This window comes from Bufo gargarizans, chromosome 7 (genome assembly GCF_014858855.1).
Source record: "Bufo gargarizans isolate SCDJY-AF-19 chromosome 7, ASM1485885v1, whole genome shotgun sequence".
In the NCBI taxonomy this organism is placed as follows: Eukaryota; Metazoa; Chordata; class Amphibia; order Anura; family Bufonidae; genus Bufo; species Bufo gargarizans.
Genome location: NC_058086.1, coordinates 11,347,038 through 11,372,384, shown reverse-complemented (window position 1 = coordinate 11,372,384; position 25,347 = coordinate 11,347,038). Strand labels below are relative to the sequence as shown.

The following is a 25,347-nucleotide window of genomic DNA, read 5'->3' as shown; positions in this document are numbered from 1 at the left end:
TTGACTGTATGTAGGGCTTACATCCAAGCGCAGGTAGGGTGTTGGGAGATCCCCCCCCCATTGATCCAACCCTCCCAAGAATCCTCAGGGCCAACAAATCAAAAGTCTGATCATCTTCTCCAGGGGCCGGGTAAAAAAACACCCCCTGCCTTGTAGGTCTCCAACCTTTCCGGGGACAGGAAACAACTGGAGGAGGTAAAGGGGAGGGGGCTTTTAAATTGTGGGTCTCCAGGTTGTTTCCTGTTCCTAGAAGGCGGAATTTCCTCCTGCTGGTGCCGTTGGGGAGGCATATGGGAAACAAATCAAATTTGGCGTGAACACCCTTTGCCTTCAAAACAGAATCAATTCTAGGAACACTTGTTCAAAGTCTCGGATTTTATAGGATCATAGTCATGTGTATGATTAACCAATAATATCAAACAGGTGATAGTTATCTTCATTTTAAAATGTAGATTAACGCACAGTCATTAACTGAAACATCTGTGTGGGAGAGTTAAATCTGGGTGAAGAGCAGTCATATTCTGCTACAACAGTGAAGTCGTGGAAGACAGTTTCATGTCACAAGTAGGGATGAGCGAACTCGAACTGTATAGTTCGGGTTCGTACCGAATTTTGGGGTGTCCGTGACACGGACCCGAACCCGGACATTTTCGTAAAAGTCCGGGTTCGGGTTCGGTGTTCGTCGCTTTCTTCGCGCTTTTGTGACGCTTTCTTGGCGCTTTTTGAAAGGCTGCTAAGCAGCCAATCAACAAGCGTCATACTACTTGCCCCAAGAGGCCATCACAGCCATGCCTACTATTGGCATGGCTGTGATTGGCCAGAGCACCATGTGACCCAGCCTCTATTTAAGCTGGAGTCACATAGCGCCGCCCGTCACTCTGCTCTGATTAGCGTAGGGAGAGGTTGCGGCTGCGACAGTAGGGCGAGATTAGGCAGATTAACTCCTCCAAAGGACTTGATTAACTGATCGATCTGCAGCTGTGGATCATTGAGCTGCTGATCCTCAATTGCTCACTGTTTTTAGGCTGCCCAGACCGTTTGTCAGTCACATTTTTCTGGGGTGATCGGCGGCCATTTTGTGTCTTGTGGTGCGCCAGCACAAGCTGCGACCAAGTGCATTTAACCCTCAATGGTGTGGTTGTTTTTTGGCTAAAGCCTACATCAGGGTGAAGCTGTCACACCAAGTGCATTTAACCCTCAGTAGTGTGGTTGGTCAAGCTATCACACCAAGTGCATTTAACCAGCAATAGTCTGTTCATTTTTTGGCCATATACTAAATCAGGGGCAAGCTGCGCCCGTCACCAAGTGCATTTAACCCTCAGTAGTGTGGTTGGTCAAGCTGTGACACCAAGTGCATTTAACCAGCAATAGTCTGTTCATTTTTTGGCCATATACTACATCAGGGGCAAGCTGCGCCCATCACCAAGTGCATTTAACCAGCAATAGTGTGGTTATTTTTTGGCCATATCCCAGTCTAATTCTGTCACTAAATCCATACCGGTCACCCAGCGCCTAAATACTAGGCCTCAAATTTATATCCCGCTAAATCTCTCGTTACCGCTGTCCTGTTGTGGCTGGGAAAGTTATTTAGTGTCCGTCAAAGCACATTTTTTGTTCTGGGTTGAAATACAATTCCCAATTTAGCAATTAAAAAATTTAGTGGTTTCTGCTGTATCAGATCTATTTGAAATCTATCCCTAAAAGGGTATATAATATTCAAGGTGCACATAGGGTCATTCAGAATAACTTCACACACCCGCTACTGTGCATTTCCAAGTCTAATTCTGTCACTAAACCCATACCTGTCACCCAGCGCCTAAATACTAGGCCTCAAATTTATATCCAGCTAAATCTGTCCTTAGTGCTGTAGCTGGGCGAGTTATTTAGTGTCCGTTCAAGCACATTTCTTGTTCTGGGTTGAAATACAATTCCCAATTTAGCAATTTCATAACTTAGTGGTTTCTGCTATATCAGAGCTATTTGAAATCTATCCCTAAAAGGGTATATAATATTCAAGGTGCACATTGGGTCATTCAGAATAACTTCACACACACCCGCTACTGTGTATTTCCAAGTCTAATTCTGTCACTAAACCCATACCTGTCACCCAGCGCCTAAATACTAGGCCTCAAATTTATATCCTGCTAAATCTCTCGTTAACGCTGTCCTGTTGTGGCTGGGAAAGTTATTTAGTGTCCGTCAAAGCACATTTTTTGTTCTGGGTTGAAATACAATTCCCAATTTAGCAATTTCATAATTTAGTGGTTTCTGCTATATCAGAGCTATTTGAAATCTATCCCTAAAAGGGTATATAATATTCAAGGTGCACATTGGGTCATTCAGAATAACTTCACACACACCCGCTACTGTGTATTTCTAAGTCTAATTCTGTCACTAAACCCATACCTGTCACCCAGCGCCTAAATACTAGGCCTCAAATTTATATCCTGCTAAATCTCTCGTTAGTGCTGTAGCTGGGCGAGTTATTTAGTGTCCGTTCAAGCACATTTCTTGTTCTGGGTTGAAATACAATTCCCAATTTAGCAATTTCATAATTTAGTGGTTTCTGCTATATCAGAGCTATTTGAAATCTATCCCTAAAAGGGTATATAATATTCAAGGTGCACATTGGGTCATTCAGAATAACTTCACACACACCCGCTACTGTGTATTTCTAAGTCTAATTCTGTCACTAAACCCATACCTGTCACCCAGCGCCTAAATACTAGGCCTCAAATTTATATCCTGCTAAATCTCTCGTTAACGCTGTCCTGTTGTGGCTGGGAAAGTTATTTAGTGTCCGTCAAAGCACATTTTTTGTTCTGGGTTGAAATACAATTCCCAATTTAGCAATTTCATAATTTAGTGGTTTCTGCTATATCAGAGCTATTTGAAATCTATCCCTAAAAGGGTATATAATATTCAAGGTGCACATTGGGTCATTCAGAATAACTTCACACACACCCGCTACTGTGTATTTCTAAGTCTAATTCTGTCACTAAACCCATACCTGTCACCCAGCGCCTAAATACTAGGCCTCAAATTTATATCCTGCTAAATCTCTCGTTAGTGCTGTAGCTGGGCGAGTTATTTAGTGTCCGTTCAAGCACATTTCTTGTTCTGGGTTGAAATACAATTCCCAATTTAGCAATTTCATAATTTAGTGGTTTCTGCTATATCAGAGCTATTTGAAATCTATCCCTAAAAGGGTATATAATATTCAAGGTGCACATTGGGTCATTCAGAATAACTTCACACACACCCGCTACTGTGTATTTCCAAGTCTAATTCTGTCACTAAACCCATACCTGTCACCCAGCGCCTAAATACTAGGCCTCAAATTTATATCCTGCTAAATCTCTCGTTAGTGCTGTAGCTGGGCGAGTTATTTAGTGTCCGTTCAAGCACATTTCTTGTTCTGGGTTGAAATACAATTCCCAATTTAGCAATTTCATAATTTAGTGGTTTCTGCTATATCAGAGCTATTTGAAATCTATCCCTAAAAGGGTATATAATATTCAAGGTGCACATTGGGTCATTCAGAATAACTTCACACACACACGCTTCTGTGCATTTCCAAGTCTAATTCTGTCACTAAACCCATACCTGTCACCCAGCGCCTAAATACTAGGCCTCAAATTTATATCCTGCTAAATCTCTCGTTAGTGCTGTAGCTGGGCGAGTTATTTAGTGTCCGTTCAAGCACATTTCTTGTTCTGGGTTGAAATACAATTCCCAATTTAGCAATTTCATAATTTAGTGGTTTCTGCTATATCAGAGCTATTTGAAATCTATCCCTAAAAGGGTATATAATATTCAAGGTGCACATTGGGTCATTCAGAATAACTTCACACACACCCGCTACTGTGTATTTCCAAGTCTAATTCTGTCACTAAACCCATACCTGTCACCCAGCGCCTAAATACTAGGCCTCAAATTTATATCCTGCTAAATCTCTCGTTAGTGCTGTAGCTGGGCGAGTTATTTAGTGTCCGTTCAAGCACATTTCTTGTTCTGGGTTGAAATACAATTCCCAATTTAGCAATTTCATAATTTAGTGGTTTCTGCTATATCAGAGCTATTTGAAATCTATCCCTAAAAGGGTATATAATATTCAAGGTGCACATTGGGTCATTCAGAATAACTTCACACACACCCGCTACTGTGTATTTCCAAGTCTAATTCTGTCACTAAACCCATACCTGTCACCCAGCGCCTAAATACTAGGCCTCAAATTTATATCCTGCTAAATCTCTCGTTAGTGCTGTAGCTGGGCGAGTTATTTAGTGTCCGTTCAAGCACATTTCTTGTTCTGGGTTGAAATACAATTCCCAATTTAGCAATTTCATAATTTAGTGGTTTCTGCTATATCAGAGCTATTTGAAATCTATCCCTAAAAGGGTATATAATATTCAAGGTGCACATTGGGTCATTCAGAATAACTTCACACACACACGCTTCTGTGCATTTCCAAGTCTAATTCTGTCACTAAATCCATACCGGTCACCCAGCGCCTAAATACTAGGCCTCAAATTTATATCCCGCTGAATTTGAATACAATACATTGGGCCAAATAATATATTTGTTGTTGTGGTGAACCATAACAATGAGAAAAACATCTAGTAAGGGACGCGGACGTGGACATGGTCGTGGTGGTGTTAGTGGACCCTCTGGTGCTGGGAGAGGACGTGGCCGTTCTGCCACATCCACACGTCCTAGTGTACCAACTACCTCAGGTCCCAGTAGCCGCCAGAATTTACAGCGATATATGGTGGGGCCCAATGCCGTTCTAAGGATGGTAAGGCCTGAGCAGGTACAGGCATTAGTCAATTGGGTGGCCGACAGTGGATCCAGCACGTTCACATTATCTCCCACCCAGTCTTCTGCAGAAAGCGCACAGATGGCGCCTGAAAACCAACCCCATCAGTCTGTCACATCACCCCCATGCATACCAGGGAAACTGTCTCAGCCTCAAGTTATGCAGCAGTCTCTTATGCTGTTTGAAGACTCCGCTGGCAGGGTTTCCCAAGGGCATCCACCTAGCCCTTCCCCAGCGGTGAAAGACATAGAATGCACTGACGCACAACCACTTATGTTTCCTGATGATGAGGACATGGGAATACCACCTCAGCATGTCTCTGATGATGACGAAACACAGGTGCCAACTGCTGCGTCTTTCTGCAGTGTGCAGACTGAACAGGAGGTCAGGGATCAAGACTGGGTGGAAGACGATGCAGGGGACGATGAGGTCCTAGACCCCACATGGAATGAAGGTCGTGCCACTGACTTTCACAGTTCGGAGGAAGAGGCAGTGGTGAGACCGAGCCAACAGCGTAGCAAAAGAGGGAGCAGTGGGCAAAAGCAGAACACCCGCCGCCAAGAGACTCCGCCTGCTACTGACCGCCGCCATCTGGGACCGAGCACCCCAAAGGCAGCTTCAAGGAGTTCCCTGGCATGGCACTTCTTCAAACAATGTGCTGACGACAAGACCCGAGTGGTTTGCACGCTGTGCCATCAGAGCCTGAAGCGAGGCATTAACGTTCTGAACCTGAGCACAACCTGCATGACCAGGCACCTGCATGCAAAGCATGAACTGCAGTGGAGTAAACACCTTAAAACCAAGGAAGTCACTCAGGCTCCCCCTGCTACCTCTTCTGCTGCTGCCGCCTCGGCCTATTCTGCTGCTGCCGCCTCGGCCTCTTCCTCCGCCTCTGGAGGAACGTTGGCACCTGCCGCCCAGCAAACAGGGGATGTACCACCAACACCACCACCACCACCTCCGTCACCAAGCGTCTCAACCATGTCACACGCCAGCGTTCAGCTCTCCATCTCACAAACATTTGATAGAAAGCGTAAATTCCCACCTAGCCACCCTCGATCCCTGGCCCTGAATGCCAGCATTTCTAAACTACTGGCCTATGAAATGCTGTCATTTAGGCTGGTGGACACAGACAGCTTCAAACAGCTCATGTCGCTTGCTGTCCCACAGTATGTTGTTCCCAGCCGGCACTACTTCTCCAAGAGAGCCGTGCCTTCCCTGCACAACCAAGTATCCGATAAAATCAAGTGTGCACTGCGCAACGCCATCTGTAGCAAGGTCCACCTAACCACAGATACGTGGACCAGTAAGCACGGCCAGGGACGCTATATCTCCCTAACTGCACACTGGGTAAATGTAGTGGCAGCTGGGCCCCAGGCGGAGAGCTGTTTGGCGCACGTCCTTCCGCCGCCAAGGATCGCAGGGCAACATTCTTTGCCTCCTGTTGCCACCTCCTCCTTCTCGGCTTCCTCCTCCTCTTCTTCCACCTGCTCATCCAGTCAGCCACACACCTTCACCACCAACTTCAGCACAGCCCGGGGTAAACGTCAGCAGGCCATTCTGAAACTCATATGTTTGGGGGACAGGCCCCACACCGCACAGGAGTTGTGGCGGGGTATTGAACAACAGACCGACGAGTGGTTGCTGCCGGTGAGCCTCAAGCCCGGCCTGGTGGTGTGTGATAATGGGCGAAATCTCGTTGCAGCTCTGGGACTAGCCAATTTGACGCACATCCCTTGCTTGGCGCATGTGCTGAATTTGGTGGTGCAGAAGTTCATTCACAACTACCCCGACATGTCAGAGCTGCTGCATAAAGTGCAGGCCGTCTGTTCGCGCTTCCGGCGTTCACATCCTGCTGCTGCTCGCCTGTCTGCGCTACAGCGTAACTTCGGCCTTCCCGCTCACCGCCTCATATGCGACGTGCCCACCAGGTGGAACTCCACCTTGCACATGCTGGACAGACTAGTGGAGTTTCAGCTGCAGCACGCACGGGTCAGTCGCACTACAGAACAGCACCACTTCACCACCAATGACTGGGCCTCCATGCGAGACCTGTGTGCCCTGTTGCGCTGTTTCGAGTACTCCACCAACATGGCCAGTGGCGATGACACCGTTATCAGCGTTACAATACCACTTCTATGTCTCCTTGAGAAAACACTTAGGGCGATGATGGAAGAGGAGGTGGCCCAGGAGGAGGAGGAGGAGGAGGAGGAAGAGGGGTCATTTTTAGCACTTTCAGGCCAGTCTCTTCGAAGTGACTCAGAGGGAGGTTTTTGGCAACAGCAGAGGCCAGGTACAAATGTGGCCAGCCAGGGCCCACTACTGGAGGACGAGGAGGACGAGGATGAGGAGGAGGTGGAGGAGGATGAGGATGAAGCATGGTCACAGCGGGGTGGCACCCAACGCAGCTCGGGTCCATCACTGGTGCGTGGCTGGGGGGAAAGGCAGGACGATGACGATACGCCTCCCACAGAGGACAGCTTGTCCTTACCCCTGGGCAGCCTGGCACACATGAGCGACTACATGCTGCAGTGCCTGCGCAACGACAGCAGAGTTGCCCACATTTTAACCTGTGCGGACTACTGGGTTGCCACCCTGCTGGATCCACGCTACAAAGACAATGTGCCCACCTTACTTCCTGCACTGGAGCGTGATAGGAAGATGCGCGAGTACAAGCGCACGTTGGTAGACGCGCTACTGAGAGCATTCCCAAATGTCACAGGGGAACAAGTGGAAGCCCAAGGCCAAGGCAGAGGAGGAGCAAGAGGTCGCCAAGGCAGCTGTGTCACGGCCAGCTCCTCTGAGGGCAGGGTTAGCATGGCAGAGATGTGGAAAACTTTTGTCAACACGCCACAGCTAACTGCACCACCACCTGATACGCAACGTGTTAGCAGGAGGCAACATTTCACTAACATGGTGGAACAGTACGTGTGCACACCCCTCCACGTACTGACTGATGGTTCGGCCCCATTCAACTTCTGGGTCTCTAAATTGTCCACGTGGCCAGAGCTAGCCTTTTATGCCTTGGAGGTGCTGGCCTGCCCGGCAGCCAGCGTTTTGTCTGAACGTGTATTCAGCACGGCAGGGGGCGTCATTACAGACAAACGCAGCCGCCTGTCTACAGCCAATGTGGACAAGCTGACGTTCATAAAAATGAACCAGGCATGGATCCCACAGGACCTGTCCGTCCCTTGTCCAGATTAGACATTAACTACCTCCCCATAACCATATATTATTGGACTCCAGGGCACTTCCTCATTCAATCCTATTTTTATTTTCATTTTACCATTATATTGCGAGGCTACCCAAAGTTGAATGAACCTCTCCTCTGCCTGTGTGCTAGGCCTAAATATATGCCAATGGACTGTTGCAGTGGTGGGTGACGTGAAGCCTCATTCTCTGCTATGACATGCAGACTGATTCTCTGCTGTCATGAAGCCAGATTGTCTGTTACGGGACCTCTCTGCTCTGCCTGTGTGCTAGGCCTAAATATATGCCAATGGACTGTTGCAGTGGTGGGTGACGTGAAGCCTCATTCTCTGCTATGACATGCAGACTGATTCTCTGCTGACATGAAGCCAGATTGTCTGTTACGGGACCTCTCTCCTCTGCCTGTGTGCTAGGCCTAAATATATGCCAATGGACTGTTGCAGTGGTGGCTGACGTGAAGCCTCATTCTCTGCTATGACATGCAGACTAATTCTCTGCTGACATGAAGCCAGATTGTCTGTTACGGGACCTCTCTCCTCTGCCTGGGTGCTGGGCCTAAATTTATGACAATGGACTGTTGCAGTGGTGGCTGACGTGAAGCCTGATTCTCTGCTATGACATGCAGACTGATTCTCTGCTGACATGAAGCCAGATCCTCTGTTACGGGACCTCTCTCCTCTGCCTGTGTGTGTGCTGGGCCTAAATATATGCCAATGGACTGTTGCAGTGGTGGCTGACGTGAAGCCTCATTCTCTGCTATGACATGCAGACTGATTCTCTGCTGACATGAAGCCAGATCGTCTGTTACGGGACCTCTCTGCTCTGCCTGTGTGCTAGGCCTAAATATATGCCAATGGACTGTTGCAGTGGTGGGTGACGTGAAGCCTCATTCTCTGCTATGACATGCAGACTGATTCTCTGCTGTCATGAAGCCAGATTGTCTGTTACGGGACCTCTCTGCTCTGCCTGTGTGCTAGGCCTAAATATATGCCAATGGACTGTTGCAGTGGTGGGTGACGTGAAGCCTCATTCTCTGCTATGACATGCAGACTGATTCTCTGCTGACATGAAGCCAGATTGTCTGTTACGGGACCTCTCTCCTCTGCCTGTGTGTGTGCTGGGCCTAAATATATGCCAATGGACTGTTGCAGTGGTGGCTGACGTGAAGCCTCATTCTCTGCTATGACATGCAGACTGATTCTCTGCTGACATGAAGCCAGATTCTCTGTTACGGGACCTCTCTCCTCTGCCTGTGTGTGTGCTGGGCCTAAATATATGCCAATGGACTGTTGCAGTGGTGGCTGACGTGAAGCCTCATTCTCTGCTATGACATGCAGACTGATTCTCTGCTGACATGAAGCCAGATTGTCTGTTACGGGACCTCTCTCCTCTGCCTGTGTGCTAGGCCTAAATATATGCCAATGGACTGTTGCAGTGGTGGCTGACGTGAAGCCTCATTCTCTGCTATGACATGCAGACTAATTCTCTGCTGACATGAAGCCAGATTGTCTGTTACGGGACCTCTCTCCTCTGCCTGGGTGCTGGGCCTAAATTTATGACAATGGACTGTTGCAGTGGTGGCTGACGTGAAGCCTGATTCTCTGCTATGACATGCAGACTGATTCTCTGCTGACATGAAGCCAGATCCTCTGTTACGGGACCTCTCTCCTCTGCCTGTGTGTGTGCTGGGCCTAAATATATGCCAATGGACTGTTGCAGTGGTGGCTGACGTGAAGCCTCATTCTCTGCTATGACATGCAGACTGATTCTCTGCTGACATGAAGCCAGATTCTCTGTTACGGGACCTCTCTCCTCTGCCTGTGTGTGTGCTGGGCCTAAATATATGCCAATGGACTGTTGCAGTGGTGGCTGACGTGAAGCCTCATTCTCTGCTATGACATGCAGACTAATTCTCTGCTGACATGAAGACAGATTCTCTGTTACGGGACCTCCCTCCTCTGCCTGGGTGCTGGGCCTAAATATATGCCAATGGACTGTTGCAGTGGTGGCTGACCTGAAGCCTCATTCTCTGCTATGACATGCAGACTAATTCTCTGCTGACATGAAGCCAGATTGTCTGTTACGGGACCTCTCTCCTCTGCCTGGGTGCTGGGCCTAAATTTATGACAATGGACTGTTGCAGTGGTGGCTGACGTGAAGCCTGATTCTCTGCTATGACATGCAGACTGATTCTCTGCTGACATGAAGCCAGATCCTCTGTAACGGGACCTCTCTCCTCTGCCTGTGTGTGTGCTGGGCCTAAATATATGCCAATGGACTGTTGCAGTGGTGGCTGACGTGAAGCCTCATTCTCTGCTATGACATGCAGACTGATTCTCTGCTGACATGAAGCCAGATTCTCTGTTACGGGACCTCTCTCCTCTGCCTGTGTGTGTGCTGGGCCTAAATATATGCCAATGGACTGTTGCAGTGGTGGCTGACGTGAAGCCTCATTCTCTGCTATGACATGCAGACTAATTCTCTGCTGACATGAAGACAGATTCTCTGTTACGGGACCTCCCTCCTCTGCCTGGGTGCTGGGCCTAAATATATGCCAATGGACTGTTGCAGTGGTGGCTGACGTGAAGCCTCATTCTCTGCTATGACATGCAGACTAATTCTCTGCTGACATGAAGCCAGATTGTCTGTTACGGGACCTCTCTCCTCTGCCTGGGTGCTGGGCCTAAATTTATGACAATGGACTGTTGCAGTGGTGGCTGACGTGAAGCCTGATTCTCTGCTATGACATGCAGACTGATTCTCTGCTGACATGAAGCCAGATCCTCTGTTACGGGACCTCTCTCCTCTGCCTGTGTGTGTGCTGGGCCTAAATATATGCCAATGGACTGTTGCAGTGGTGGCTGACGTGAAGCCTCATTCTCTGCTATGACATGCAGACTGATTCTCTGCTGACATGAAGCCAGATTCTCTGTTACGGGACCTCTCTCCTCTGCCTGTGTGTGTGCTGGGCCTAAATATATGCCAATGGACTGTTGCAGTGGTGGCTGACGTGAAGCCTCATTCTCTGCTATGACATGCAGACTAATTCTCTGCTGACATGAAGACAGATTCTCTGTTACGGGACCTCCCTCCTCTGCCTGGGTGCTGGGCCTAACTATATGCCAATGGACTGTTGCAGTGGTGGCTGACGTGAAGCCTCATTCTCTGCTATGACATGCAGACTAATTCTCTGCTGACATGAAGACAGATTCTCTGTTACGGGACCTCTCTCCTCTGCCTGGGTGCCGGGGCCTAAATATCTGAGAATGGACTGTTCCAGTGGTGGTTTCAAAGGAAAGGACCGGCACTTCGCTGATGTAGATCACAATGTAGATTTATTCAGTCACATATTCAAAATGGCATAGTGACGCGTTTCAGCACAGATGTGCTTTCATCAGACTGCATAAAACATCTTACACTCCAGCTATTTATACATAAATGAAACACAAAGGAACTGACATCATCAAAGAAGCTCCGCCTCCCTCATTAAATAAAATTCGCATATCAAATAATCGCAATGAAAAATTCGCATTGAAAAATTCGCAATTGAAAATTCGCAATTGAAAATTGAAAATTCGCAATTGAAAATTCGCAACTAAAAATTCGCAACTGAAAATTCGCAATTGAAAATTCGCAAAAAACATATCCACTCTATACTGGCGAAGATTTTCAGTCACATAGTCCATTCTTGCAGTGATTAATCACGCTGAAGAAAAAAAGAAATATATTTATCAGATTGCATAAGGCCGAATGCCTTATAGGAAGCAGGACACATTGTACTCACGATTGAGGCCCCTGGGCTCCATTGTCTGAAGACGATGGATCCAGTAAGCCTCCCTTTTCAATAACAATTTATTTCTGTCACCCCCTCGACGGGGTAATGATACACCTTCAATAATCTGATACCTCAACTGCGAGATGTTGTGTTTTTTATCATAAAAATGAAGGGGTATTGGGAGTAATAAATTCTGTTTACGGATAGTAGATTTGTGTTTACTTAGTCTGTCCTTCATTCTCATTGAGGTTTCCCCCACATATAGTAATCCACATGGACATTTAAGAATGTAAACCACAAATCTACTATCACAAGTGAACGTGCCCCTTATTGGAATATTTTCACCTGAGTGAGGGTGGGAGAAACATGAACCCTTTATAACGCTGGAACAATTGACACAGTTTAAACAAGGAAAAGTGCCCCGTCTAGGTGTAGATAAAGTACTCTGTCCTCTTTCTATTTTATTACTTCCCACATCCGCCCGGACTATTTTATCCCTAATATTTTCTGCCCGTTTATAGCATATCATGGGTGGCCTCTGGAACTCTCCTATCCGTGGATAGGACTTAGATAATATGTGCCAATGTTGATTAACAATAGTCCTAAGGCGCTGGGACCAGGGATGGTATTTAATCACTAAGGGGATCCTTGTTTCTTTCTTAGTTCTATCTGGTGGTGTAATCTCAGCTTTATTACGCTGTATTTTCAATAGATCAGGGGGGTAGCCTCGCTCTCTAAATTTATTGGTCATATCGTCTAATCTTGTTTGACACATATCCCTATCACTAACGATCCGTCTAACCCTCTGGTATTGCCGCCCTGCTTCTTACTAGAATTGTTCCAGTGGTGGGTGACGGGAAGCCAGATTCTCTGCTATGGAACCTCTCTCCAATTGATTTTGGTTAATTTTTATTTATTTAATTTTTATTTTAATTCATTTCCCTATCCACATTTGTTTGCAGGGGATTTACCTACATGTTGCTGCCTTTTGCAGCCCTCTAGCTCTTTCCTGGGCTGTTTTACAGCCTTTTTAGTGCCGAAAAGTTCGGGTCCCCATTGACTTCAATGGGGTTCGGGTTCGGGACGAAGTTCGGATCGGGTTCGGATCCCGAACCCGAACATTTCCGGGATGTTCGGCCGAACTTCTCGAACCCGAACATCCAGGTGTTCGCTCAACTCTAGTCACAAGTCATACACAACGGTAAGACTGAGCACAGCAATAAGACACAATGTAGATGTATTGCATCAGCAGGGTCTCTTCCAGGCAAAGATTTCAAAGCAGATTACGGTTTCAAGATATGCTGTTCTAACTCTTTTGAAGAAGCACAAAGAAGCTGGCAATGTTGAGGACCGTGGACGCAGTGGTCGGCTAAGAAAACTTAGTAAAGCAGATGATAGACACATCGTGCTTACTTCTCTTATAAATCGGAACAATAGGCTTACTCAAATCCTTTTGTCTCTTCATGTAAACTTTAGACTCGATGATGTTGAGATCCAAGTTCTGTGGTAGTTATGTCATCACTTCAGGATTCCTTGTTCTTCTTTACGCTGAAGATAATTCTTAAAGGGGTTCTCCAGGCTTTTAATATTGATGACCTATTCTCAGGATAGGTCATCAATATCAGATTAGTGGGGGTCCGACACCTGGAGCTCCTGCCGTTCAGCTGTATGAAGGGAAGGCATGTGTAGTATGCACATGCAGTCTCCCTTCTCTCTTCCTGCTCGCTGCTGCTATGTCTGTCGAGCAGGAAGAAAGACAGCATGGGCGCATTGCGCACACCTTCCCTTTATACAGCTGATTGGCGGGGGTGCAGGGTGTCGGAACCCCGACATATTGATACAGATGACCCAATCTGAGGATAGGTTATCATTATTAAAAGCCCTTAGAACCCCTTTAATGACATTGGCTGTATGTTTTAGATTGTTTTGTTGCAGAATAAATTAGGAGCCAATCAGAAGCCTCACTGATGGTATTGCCTAATGGATAAGCACCTGTATTTCTCAGCATTGAGGACACCGTTAATCCTTACCAAATCCCAACTCCATTTGCTGAAATGTAGCTCCAAATTTGAAAGTTCCTGTCCTCCACCATGCTTCACTGTTGCCTGCAGACACTCACTATTGTACTGCTCTCCAGCCTTTTGGTGAACAAACTGCCTTCTGTTGCAGCCAGATATTTCATATTTTGACTCTTCAGTCCAGATAACTGCTGCCATTTTTCTGCTCCTCAGTTCCTATGTTTTTTTTTGCATAGTTGAGTCACTTGGCCTTATTTCCTCATCTAAGATATTGCCTTTTGGCCGCAATTCTTCTAAGAAAACCACTTCTGGACAGACTTCTTCGAACAGCAGATGGGTGTACCTGAGTCACTGGGTGTACTTAGAAGAACTGATGCTGTTGTGAAGGCAAACAATGCCTATGCCCTATTTATCTTATTCCATTCAGTGTAAGGAAACAGTCACATTATAGTCTCCATTTGTAACCGAAGCCATGATGGATCCAAATGTTGACCGAAGTATGCCATTCACTTCCATGGTGGTCCGATTGGGTTTTATTGAGGTTTTCTTCAGTTAGGATTGCATGCTGCTCTATTTTTGCTGTTTGAACCTGACTTGCTAGAGTCTGACAAAGGCTCACAACACTAATGTAAACGGAGAATAAAAGATGCCACCAATCACCTCATTAATGAGCAAACTATTGTTCATCAGAAGAAACCATCACTTATGCAGTCACCTAAATCATTGTTTCTGGGCAGCAGTAGTTCTGTGTAAATAGTGTTCTGCTGCCCAGAAACAATGATTCCCTATGAGGACAAGCAATTGGAGTAGCAATCTCTCCTCTCCATTCTTTACAGGGGATTGCTGCATGTAAATGCAGCTCTCACGTTCTCTGATGGAGCATTCATGATAATTGCCTGGTGTTTCAGCCTGTGTAAAGGGGCCTTAAGTAGTACGTAAACCAGACTTATGAGCGGTACAGATAGTGCAGATTAGCAGTATGCAAGATTAAAAAACTGATATTTATCCATTCCAGTTTTTGGCGTATATCTGTAGCAGATTAGGTCGCAAATGGGATTTGTGGCCGAATCTGGACCTTCTTCCCCATTCACGCCAGTTCTAAAGAAAAGGGGGGGTAGCGTGGGTGGGGATAGGTTCAGAGTGGCTGGCCCATCTCATTTATCATTTTCTACACCTGTTTTAGGCGTCTCTACATAACTTAGGTGCATCAAACGCCAGTGCAGGGCCTTAACTGGCGTCTAAAACACCGGTCTAGATAAATAACCCCAACAGTGTTCTGTTTCTCTGTCCCATTTGCATAGCAGTTTGGACCATGGATAGTCACAGTAGATGCTTCACACAACATGGTTCAGGTATAGCGCCGTTTGGGCTATACTAATATAAATACATAGTGAAATACAGTTATAACAAACAGATTCACAATATGATCCTCAATATATAGGGCCCAAGCCTCTGAGCCCACTCACCAATACAGTTCTAAACCCATGACATCCAGTACCCAATTTACAGGTTACACTACTATATGCGTCTAGTGGACAGAATATTTCAAAACATATATGTGACATGGTGCAATACAAAATGCTCTCCTCGTGACAGGTAGACAATAAAATACCCTTTACTGATCCCCCCCTCCCCTATGACAGATAACATGCTTCTCTATCATTATGCATTCTCTCCCAGACCCAGCAAATTAAGGGTGCTGCATATATATATAGTGGTATAGAACAAGCAAGCTCACAGCAATGTATTTAAAAAAAAGTATGACAGAAGAGTTTTCGAGTATTCAATATCATAAGTACCACCAGCATCAGTATAGTTACCGGATTCTTATTAATCACTGCAAATATGAAGAATATACCTGGAAACACACCGAGATTCAGTAATGAAAGGCACCTTCCCCTGCGCAGAGAGAATCAGGGTCTGACCTGTTCACTTTACCTGGATATTTACACCTAGATTCTGTCTCTGTCTCCAGTTGCGAAATGAGAACAAAACAGGCAAACCGGCTGTTATCTTTATACAAAGTTGATACTGCTTTGATAAAGCTGAATCGTGTTTGAACCTGTGGAATGCGTCTGGAGGGTTCACAATAGAGAGATGTCCATGGTGAATCCGTCACACACTTACTAAGTGAGATTGGAAGCTTTGCTAGGAGTGGAAAGAGCAGGCAGCACAATGCAGGCTGACAGGGCACAGCTGGGAACAGGTTTTTCAGAATAATGTGCTTACATAGGCAAGATACGTATAAGGTCTTTCTGAAGGGTCTCTGGTTACATTTGCTGTTAATCCAATTCCATAGCAAATATACACAAATTCCTAACAGCTTCCAGGTGTTATGATTGAGCTTTGAATTTAGATTTCAGACAGACCATTTTTTTTTCCTCCAAAGAAAAAACATAAGAAAATCCAACCTCAACTGGAAAAGTTTCAGCGAGTGATAAAAAAAAAAAAAAAAGAGAGAGTACATTCAGTTCTCAAGCATCTAGTTGTGTAGCATTATTGTCGTTGAAGTGGCAATAGCGGATACTGATGATTATAATCTATCTTTACATCATTCTCAGTGACTGCTAGAACATGTGTAAATCTCACAGCATCAAGAGACAGGTGTTAAGTCCCAGCTGCCCTACCATCAATGGTGCCCTCAACCTCCGGTTGTCTGCACCTACCCTTATCCTAACGGAAGCATTTTTGATGATCCATTAGGGATCCAGCAAAAACGCAGATGTGAAAGTAGCCTTAGACATGATAGACTAGTTCAGGAGTCGACATAGGAAAGGGACAGCTATGCATTCTTCTTGTCCACGTCTTTCATAAGTCTTAACCAGCAGTGATGGACAGCAGGTTAAAAATAGTCATCTTTCTAGCATCACTTAGAATTTGCAAGGTCAAAGTAATCCTATCCTGAAATAGAGCACTGAATACAGAGCTAAACAGGAGCGAAGCATCTTTAGCAAACAAAATCCTAATAGCAGTGGGGTTTGTAGTGGGAATGGACATAGTACGTTACCACAACTGCATGCCGGCCAACTCTCTCTGTGAAGTTTCTGCTGACTTGTTTGGGATTTAGCAGACCTGGTGTCTGCTCCGCTTCGGATGTGACAGCTGCACTCAGAGCCGTTTCGCTGCACGTTACTCAACCTTCTATGTTTATTAAGACTTTTTTCCCAGCCGGCTGTTCTGGAGTCTCCCCAATGCAGAGGTTATTGCCATCTCGATAATCTGCCTTCCTTTAATTAATAGCCTGTGGATGCATAATGAGAAATTCAAGGGCAGGAAGAATGTCTTTTTGGTAAAATGTTCATAAGCACATAGCATTAACGATCTAACCAGACAAGCAGTGCTTATTGAGGGTATGTAATCCAAGGCTTCACATTATGCATTGCAGACTAGTTGACTTATTACAATTTAGGCACAATAGTAAGGCTACGTATAGAACGCTGGCTACCGGAGGAAAGTTTATTGGGAGCAGTCTGACTGTCTCTCACAAGAGAGAGAAATATTTCATCTCTAAGCAGCACTCCAGCTAGTCCCGAGACCACTCCTGGGAAGCCAACCGCACGTAGAGGGGCAGGGTTTTCTTGAGATCTCCATCTGACTACACGCAAGCTTTTATACATTCGATACAAGACATGTACCAGATTCATCATTCTTACTGGGTTCTCATGAGTTTCTAGTCTTACCATTTTATTTTTACAGGATTTTCCATTACAGCAACTAAAGCGTTGTAATAATCAGACTTTTATAGGTTAATGTGTTTGGTCTGAATTATGAGAGGAGATCAGATTTTTGGTGTTCAGAAGAATTATGCAGCTCCAACTTGATGTGTATTGGAAGGAATGCAGTATAAAAGGTGCCTCGTTTGTAATTCCTAATTTGGAATTCCTGCTAACAAGAAGTCAGCAATGGCTATGGGAAAATTCTCTCTAAAACAAATGAGTGTTGTAAACAACTGGCTATGTGAAAAAGGCTGACGCTTTATCACGTCAGTGGAATCTAAAGTGTTTTCTCTCCTTCTAATCCTCACCAGACTTGTATGGGTCCCTTTCAGCCATAAAGACAGAAGCTTAAAGGGGTTGTCCACTTTTTTTTTATATAGATGACCTATCCTCAGGATAGGCTATAAATATCAGATCGGTGGGGGGTCGTACGAACGCTGCCTTTTCAGTGTTTATCTGCTCGCCATTGCGACCATAGTGGTGAGCAGGTGTCATTAAAACGAATCTTACCCGTTCACTTCAGTGGGATGACTCTGTAGTATTCACATGAATAGGAAGGAGCCGTACCATTAAAGTGAATAGGCCAGCTTAGTTTTAATTACACTGTCTCACCACTGCAGTTTGCGACGGCGAGCAGGTAAACAATTAAGATAAGGCAGCACAAACAGCTGACCGGCGGGGGTGACGGGACTTGACCCCCACCAATCTGATATTGACTACCTATCCTGAGGTTAAATCATCGATTTTTAAAAAAGCGAACAACCCCTTTAAGGTACCCTTACAACTTCAATAGATGTTGACCGAAAACTTGTTTGACCAATACCTGTCTCCCCTGACTCTGAGCATGTGTGTGTTTCAATGGAGAGCGAGGAGAAAGCCACTGCTAGACACCTCTGATGATGACATCTCCCTGGAGAACAAAAAGATTGGGTGCTGAAATGCGTCCGATCCTCCTCTCTTCCAACTTCGTCTGTCAGGGGAGAGTCAGGAGGACATTAGTTTGTTGGCTGGTCTTGCCAAAAACATTGGGTCCGTTTGACAATATTGTAGTGCAGGGTTAAGCAACCTCTGGCACGTCAGCTGTTGTAAAACTACAACTCCCAGCATGCATACTTACTCTGCTCTTCTCCAAACTCCCATACAAATTAATGGAGCATGTAATTGTAGTTTCACAGCAGCCGGAGTGCCAAAGGTTGCTGATCCCTGGTGTAGTGTGTATGGGGTCCATAAGATGGAGGCCGTCATTCTGTGTAGCTGACGTTTCTAATTATACATGGAGAGAGAGAGAAGCCCATGACCAGTCACTTTTATGTAGATCTGCGCGAACTTTGTTGTATACTCAATCAGCATTTCATTTGTAGGCAGCAAAAAAACGTCCAAGGCTATCACGATCGGCGTGACTATCACATACGTGACACAGAGGGAGGGAAAGTGGAAGGCCCTGCCCAAGTGAGAGGGAAGGTGGAGACCCCTGACTCACCTTGCGGCTGGCACCTGGCTGCCCTGACGTCCCTAGACGGGTTCCTCACCCGTACGCCGATCACGTGCCTAAAACCCTGGCTTTCCCTAAGATGAGCCCTAGATAGTGAACAGGGCGGTGGGAACACTAGTCCGCACCACTAGCTCTAAAGAAAAACACCAAGGGGAGGACAGACAATACAGACTCAACATATAATCCCAGGTGGGCGACAACAGGAGACAACAAAAAGCCCAACAGGGATCCGGAGGGTAGCACTCTGGAACAACAACCAGGATTCACAGCTCCAGTGGGTCAGTATAGAAGTCCAGGCAGGAAGCTCTATAACTGGCAACTAGAGAAGTGTGAGAGGAGAATATAAGGAGGTTGGGAGTGGCAGACAAGAAACAGCTGAGGAGGAGAAGCTACGGATCCCTGAGTGAGACAAAAAGGATTGCAAGGCAAACACAGAAAACAATCACTAAGAAACAACGTGATCTTTAGACATAGAGCGCGCAGCCACCCACTGCGACTTCCTGACCCCGGGTATAACGGAGTCAGACGTGGCTCTTGATACCCTCGTGACAAAGGCAGTGGGATGCAGTAATATCAACTTTTTTTTCCTGTGGCATAAAAATAAATGCAGTAAAATGTTTGGTTTTACTTCACCCCTTAGTGCCTTTTTTCTGAAGAATGACATCACAAGTAGATTACATATACATACAGACTATACTACAGATACATATTATACATACAGATCCATTGGGAAAGATGTATCATTTCCCCGTGGCTCTTTTCGGAGAAAAAAATAAGTCACAAACCTCATGACAATTTTGTAGCAAGTGACGTTTCTGCACCACCCTTGACATTTTCTGAAAAGGGGACAGGGAGTGGGCAGGGCTCGCTGGTGTGCCATGTTTTCAGGTACAAATGAAGACCGAAATCTACAACAGCTCCAAGTTGCCGTAGATTTCATTCTAACAGACAGAACATTCAGTTAATGCGCCTCGTCATAAATTAGTTGCGTCTTCCAGCAGCGCAGGAGATTTTAAAGACCGGCGTAAAACTCCAGTCTTTGATCCAGTCTGTAGTTACTAAACACCATACTTCGACTTCAAATCTAATCTGATATGATAGTAGGGTCACTTTATAGTGAAGACGACCGCTTTCTTTAATTTTGTTAAAGAATATCACTGTAATTATAGTTTCCTTTCATCAATGAGCCATGGCTTGGCTTGATATTTTTCTCTCCAATCGGCAACATTGTAAAATCTGCTGACAAAGTGAGGGAATGCAATAACTGGGAGCATATGTTGTGCTAGAGTGAAAATACTGTTGTATCTTCCACCGTTATTTAGTCTGTTTTATTTGTTCAACTGTCCTCATGTGACATTTTAACATAAAGGTATGAAACCCATAGAAACTTCCCATGTAGATTTCTGTTGTTTGTCTCACAGAAATTAATACAGCTTCAGTTCACATAGATTTTGCATCCATGAACCTGAAACAGTGCAACAATACAGTTTATAAGAGAACGTGGTAAATACTCTCATTACCCAAAAAAATAAGGCACCAAGAAGGAGTTCTATGAGAACTTTGTATGCGTGAATGCAATGATGATATATGTAAGTGATTACAATATTAAAACAAAAATATAAGTTTATTGGGGGAAACTGTATAGATAAGAGGAGGCTCTAATATCCTGCTGGGCCACCTCTAGTCTAGATACAAGATGAGATACAGTTGGACATGGAGGCATACAGGGTCTGTATGGTATCCTGCGGCACATTTACACACAGCTGTTACAGCTGGGTCTGTAGATCCTACACACTGGTGTCCAGACTGGTCCCACAAATGGTTGATTGGCAACAAATCAGGTGACTCAATAGGCCAAGAAAGTGTAATCTGGTGAAGACATTCCTGGGAATCCCCGTCTGTGTGTGGATGAGGATTATCCTGCTGAAAAATATAAGTTGGAAGCCCTGCCATGAGAGACAACACATGTGGCCATAAGATGTGCCAGTGTCCCTTGTATCACTACTAGGGGGGACAGACTGTCGTAAGCAATGGTTCCCCAGATCATCACACGAGTTGGGGTGGTGGGTCTCTCCACAGCAAAGGCAGGACTGAAGCCCTAACCATAAGGCCTTTATACTCCAACCTGACTGTTGTCAGATCCCAAACAGAACCTGGATTTGTCGCTAAAGACCATATGGTTCCAGTCCGAAGCAGTTCAGGTTTCTTATCCACAATATCCTTGCAAACAAAGGCATTGGGGATGGCCGTCAATGACAGGATAAATAACTAGCACCATGAAACCAAATTTCCATCTGCTGGTTAAATTCATCCTCTCTACTGGTGGTCTGTCTGGGCCATCCGGAGCCTGTTCGCGCCCTTACATAACCACTGCTTCCAACAGCTAGGTCAGAACAGCCTAGACAGTGGGCAGTTCGTCAAAAATCCAGCTTTTCTCAGTCCAGTGATCTGCCCCCTCTCAAAGTCTTGTTAACTGGGCAAAATGTCTTTGAGCACATCACAGAGGCATGTCTAGCAGTCAGCCATCTGTCACCAAGAGGTACACTTCCCTAAAGTTGCCTTTAAAAGCCTTTTTTATATGGCAGCACTTTTTTCTGCCTTGTGGCAGGACGCAGTGTCTAATCAGACCACACCTGTAATGACTTGCATATCTGCTTGAGACGTAACTGCTTGCCGAGGTTTACAGCAATCCGACATTTCTATTGCATTATTTGCTTTTGTCAAACGTGCATAACACAACCTGCCATATTTCCCTACCAATGTGATATTACCAAAGTTTTTTGACACTATAAGCATCTGTATATCAAGGAGAGTACCGAGAACAAAGTAATCTTTCATGGCAGTTCAACTACTTTCATGTGTAGAAATTTGTTCTATTATGTGATGGAAGGGATAGCTCCTCTCTGTGGTAATGGTCTGGGGATAGAATGCATTGTAATGGAACTCTCTGTGGTGTGGTATGGCATCTTGGCCATCAAGCACCTTTAGTCAAAGATTGGGAGGAGGCAAGTTTATATTCTTTGCCTGGAGTTTTCATTCCTGGTGTATGCAGTAAACCGGTTGGCTTCCAGTGATTAGAGCATGCTTGTACAACTATCCAGCACTGTGTCGTCCCTTAAATAAAATCTCTCTGTTGGACTTCAGGCAAAAAGCAATGATTCACTTACACACTTCAAGCTGAGGGTCTCTCCGTTTTATTTGAAGGATGAGAGATTGCTCCATACTCCATACAGTCCTGTGTGGATTAGTATGGAGAACAAATTTCTTGCTGGATCATCACCTGTACTGACATCAGAAGACTAGTGCAAGACGACTACCGTGAGGCATCTAAGAACAGCTATGGTCTCCTTACAATTTGCAGCTCGTAGAAAAGCATTGAGTAGTACACCAGTCCAGCTTTATCAACATATTCATTTCAGCTATTTGGTGTAAATGCATTGAAACGTTTGGCATTTGGACGAAGCGCTGCATTTATAAAGTCCCTGGACTATATTTTCTGGCACATAAATGTGTCTGGAAAATTGGTCAGGGCTTTATAGCTGCCCAGATTGTGGCTCACTTATTAAGGATTTCCAATCCCAATCTAGAAAATGTTGGAAAACAACACCATGGCTGACCCGTCATTTTATTTAGCCAGTGGAAAAATACTTGCATTTGCACAGTGTTGATGATTCTGGCACATTCTGCCCTGGGGGAGAGACTGGTGCACTGTTTTTAACAGCTTTACTTTATATAACAATGTCAGATAACAGACTTTGTTAAGGATTCAGAAAAAAACAGAAAAAATAGTTATTACAGTATCTCACTTAAGTGAGTACACCCCTCACATTTTTGTAAATATTTTATTATATGTTTTCATGGAACAACATTGAATATCTGATACTATGTACAGTAGTCAGTGTACGGCTTGTGTAACAGTGTAAATTTGGTGTGCCCTCAAAATAACTCAACACAAAGCCATTAATGACTAAACCGCTGGCAACAAAAGTGCCTAAGTGAAAATGGCCAAAGTGTCAATATTTTGTGTGGCCAGCATTATTTTCCAGCACTGCCTTAACTCTCTTGGGCATGGAGTTCACTAGAACTTTACAGGTTGCCCCTGGAATCCTCTTCCACTCCTCCATGATGACATCACGGAGCTGTGGGATGTTAGAGACCTTGTGCTCCTCCACCTTCCGTTTGAGGATGCCCCACAGATGATCAATAGGGTTTTGGTCTGAAGACATGCTTGGCCTGTCCAGCACCTTTACCCTCAGTTTCTTTAGCAAGGCAGTGGTCGTCTTGGAGATGTGTTTGGGGTGGTTATCATGTTGGAATACTGCCCTGCAGCCCAGGTTCCAATGGGAGGGGATCATGCTCTGCTTCAGTATGTCATAGTACATGTTGGCATTCATGGTTCCCTCAATGAACTGTAGCTCCTCACAGCCGGCAGCACTCATGCAGCCCCAAACCTTGACACTCCCACCACCATGAATAACTGTAGTCTTTGTACTCCTCACCTGGTTGCCGCCACACATGCTCGGAACCAAATACGTTTATCTTGGTCTCATCAGACCACGGGACATGGTTCCAGTAATCCATGTCCTTAGTCTGCTTGTCTTCAGCAACCTCTTTGCGCACTTTCTTGTGCATCATCTTTAGAAGAGGCTTCCTTCTGAGACGACAGCCATGCAAACCAATTTGATGCAGTGTGCAGCGTATGGTCTGTGCACAGGCTGACCCCCACCCCTTTAACCTCTGCAGGAATGCTGACAGCACTCATACTTCTATTTTTAAAGGCAACCTCTGGATATTACGCTGAGCACGTGCTCTCAACTTTTTTGGTCAACCATGGCGAGGCCTGTTCGGAGTGGAACCTGTCTTTTTTAACCACTGTATGGTCTTGGCCACTGTGCTGCAGCTCAGTTTCAGGGTCTGGCAATCTTCTTGTAGCCTAGGCCATCTTTATGTAGAGCAACAATTCTGTTTTTCAGATCCTCAGAGAGTTCTTTGCCATGAGGAGCCATGTTGAACTTCCAGTGACCAGTATGAGAGATTGTAACATAGTAACATAGTAACATAGTACATAAGGCCGAAAAAAGACATTTGTCCATCCAGTTCGGCCTGTTATCCCGCAAGTTGATCCAGAGGAAGACCCCTCTCTAGTAGCTATAGCCTGTAATATTATTAAGCTCCAGAAATACGTCCAGGCCCCTCTTGAATTCCTTTATTGTACTCACCATCACCACCTCCTCAGGCAGAGAGTTCCATATTCTCACTGCTCTTACCGTAAAGAATCCTTTTCTATGTTTGTGTACAAACCTTCTTTCCTCCAGGCGCAGAGGATGTCCCCTCGTCACAGTCACAGTCCTGGGGATAAATAGCTGATGGGATAGATCTCTGTACTGACCCTTGATATATTTATACATATTAATTAGATCTCCCCTCAGTCGTCTTTTTTCTAAAGTGAATAACTCTAATTTTGATAATCTTTCAGGGTACTGTAGTTGCCCCATTCCAGTTATTACTTTAGTTGCCCTCCTCTGGACCTTCTCCAGCTCTGCTATGTCTGCCTTGTTTACAGGAGCCCAGAACTGTACACAGTACTCCATGTGTGGTCTGACTAGCGATTTGTAAAGTGGTAGGACTATGTTCTTATCACGGGAATCTATGCCCCTTCTGATGCAACCCATTATCTTGTTGGCCTTGGCAGCAGCTGCCTGACACTGGTTTTTGCAGCTTAGTCTGCTGTTTATTAAAATTCCTAGATCCTTTTCCATGTCAGTGTTACCGAGTGTTTTACCATTTAGTATGTACGGTTGACTTGCATTTTTCCTTCCCATGTGCATAACTTTACATTTATCAGTGTTAAACCCCATCTGCCACTTATCTGCCCAAGCCTCCAGTCTATCCAGATCCCTCTGTAGTAGTATACTGTCCTCATCAGTGTAAATTACTTTACACAGTTTAGTGTCATCTGCGAAAATTGATACTTTACTATGCAAGCCTTCTACAAGATCATTAATAAATATATTGAAGAGAATAGGGCCCAATACTGACCCCTGAGGTACCCCACTAGTGACAGTGACCCAATCTGAGTGTGTACCGTTAATAACCACCCTCTGTTTTCTATCACTGAGCCAGTTACTTACCCACATACAGATGTTTTCCCCCAGTCCGAGCATTCTCATTTTATATACTAACCTTTTATGTGGTACAGTGTCAAATGCTTTGGAGAAGTCCAGATATATGACATCCATTGATTCGCCGCTGTCAAGTCTAGAACTTACCTCCTCATAGAAACTGATTAAATTAGTCTGACATGACCGTTCCCTCAC

General features: G+C 45.2%; 2 protein-coding genes across 8 annotated transcripts in view; one reads left to right on the top strand and one right to left on the bottom strand.

The window, feature by feature from the left end:
• ECM2 (extracellular matrix protein 2) overlaps positions 1-17,293 on the bottom strand; it is a 55,446-nt gene extending 38,153 nt beyond the window's left edge. Inside the window, exon 1 of one of the 4 annotated variants that reach the window (XM_044301750.1) lies at positions 16,830-17,293. The gene's annotated coding sequence lies outside the window, so the exon portion shown is untranslated. Of the gene's footprint in view, positions 1-15,680; positions 16,013-16,829 lie in introns of those variants that run through there. The other 3 variants (XM_044301747.1, XM_044301748.1, XM_044301749.1) reach the window with 3 other exon arrangements.
• The window catches only part of LOC122943759 (centromere protein P), a 400,675-nt gene that overhangs the window by 325,897 nt on the left and 49,431 nt on the right, over positions 1-25,347 (top strand). The window lies entirely within an intron of this gene.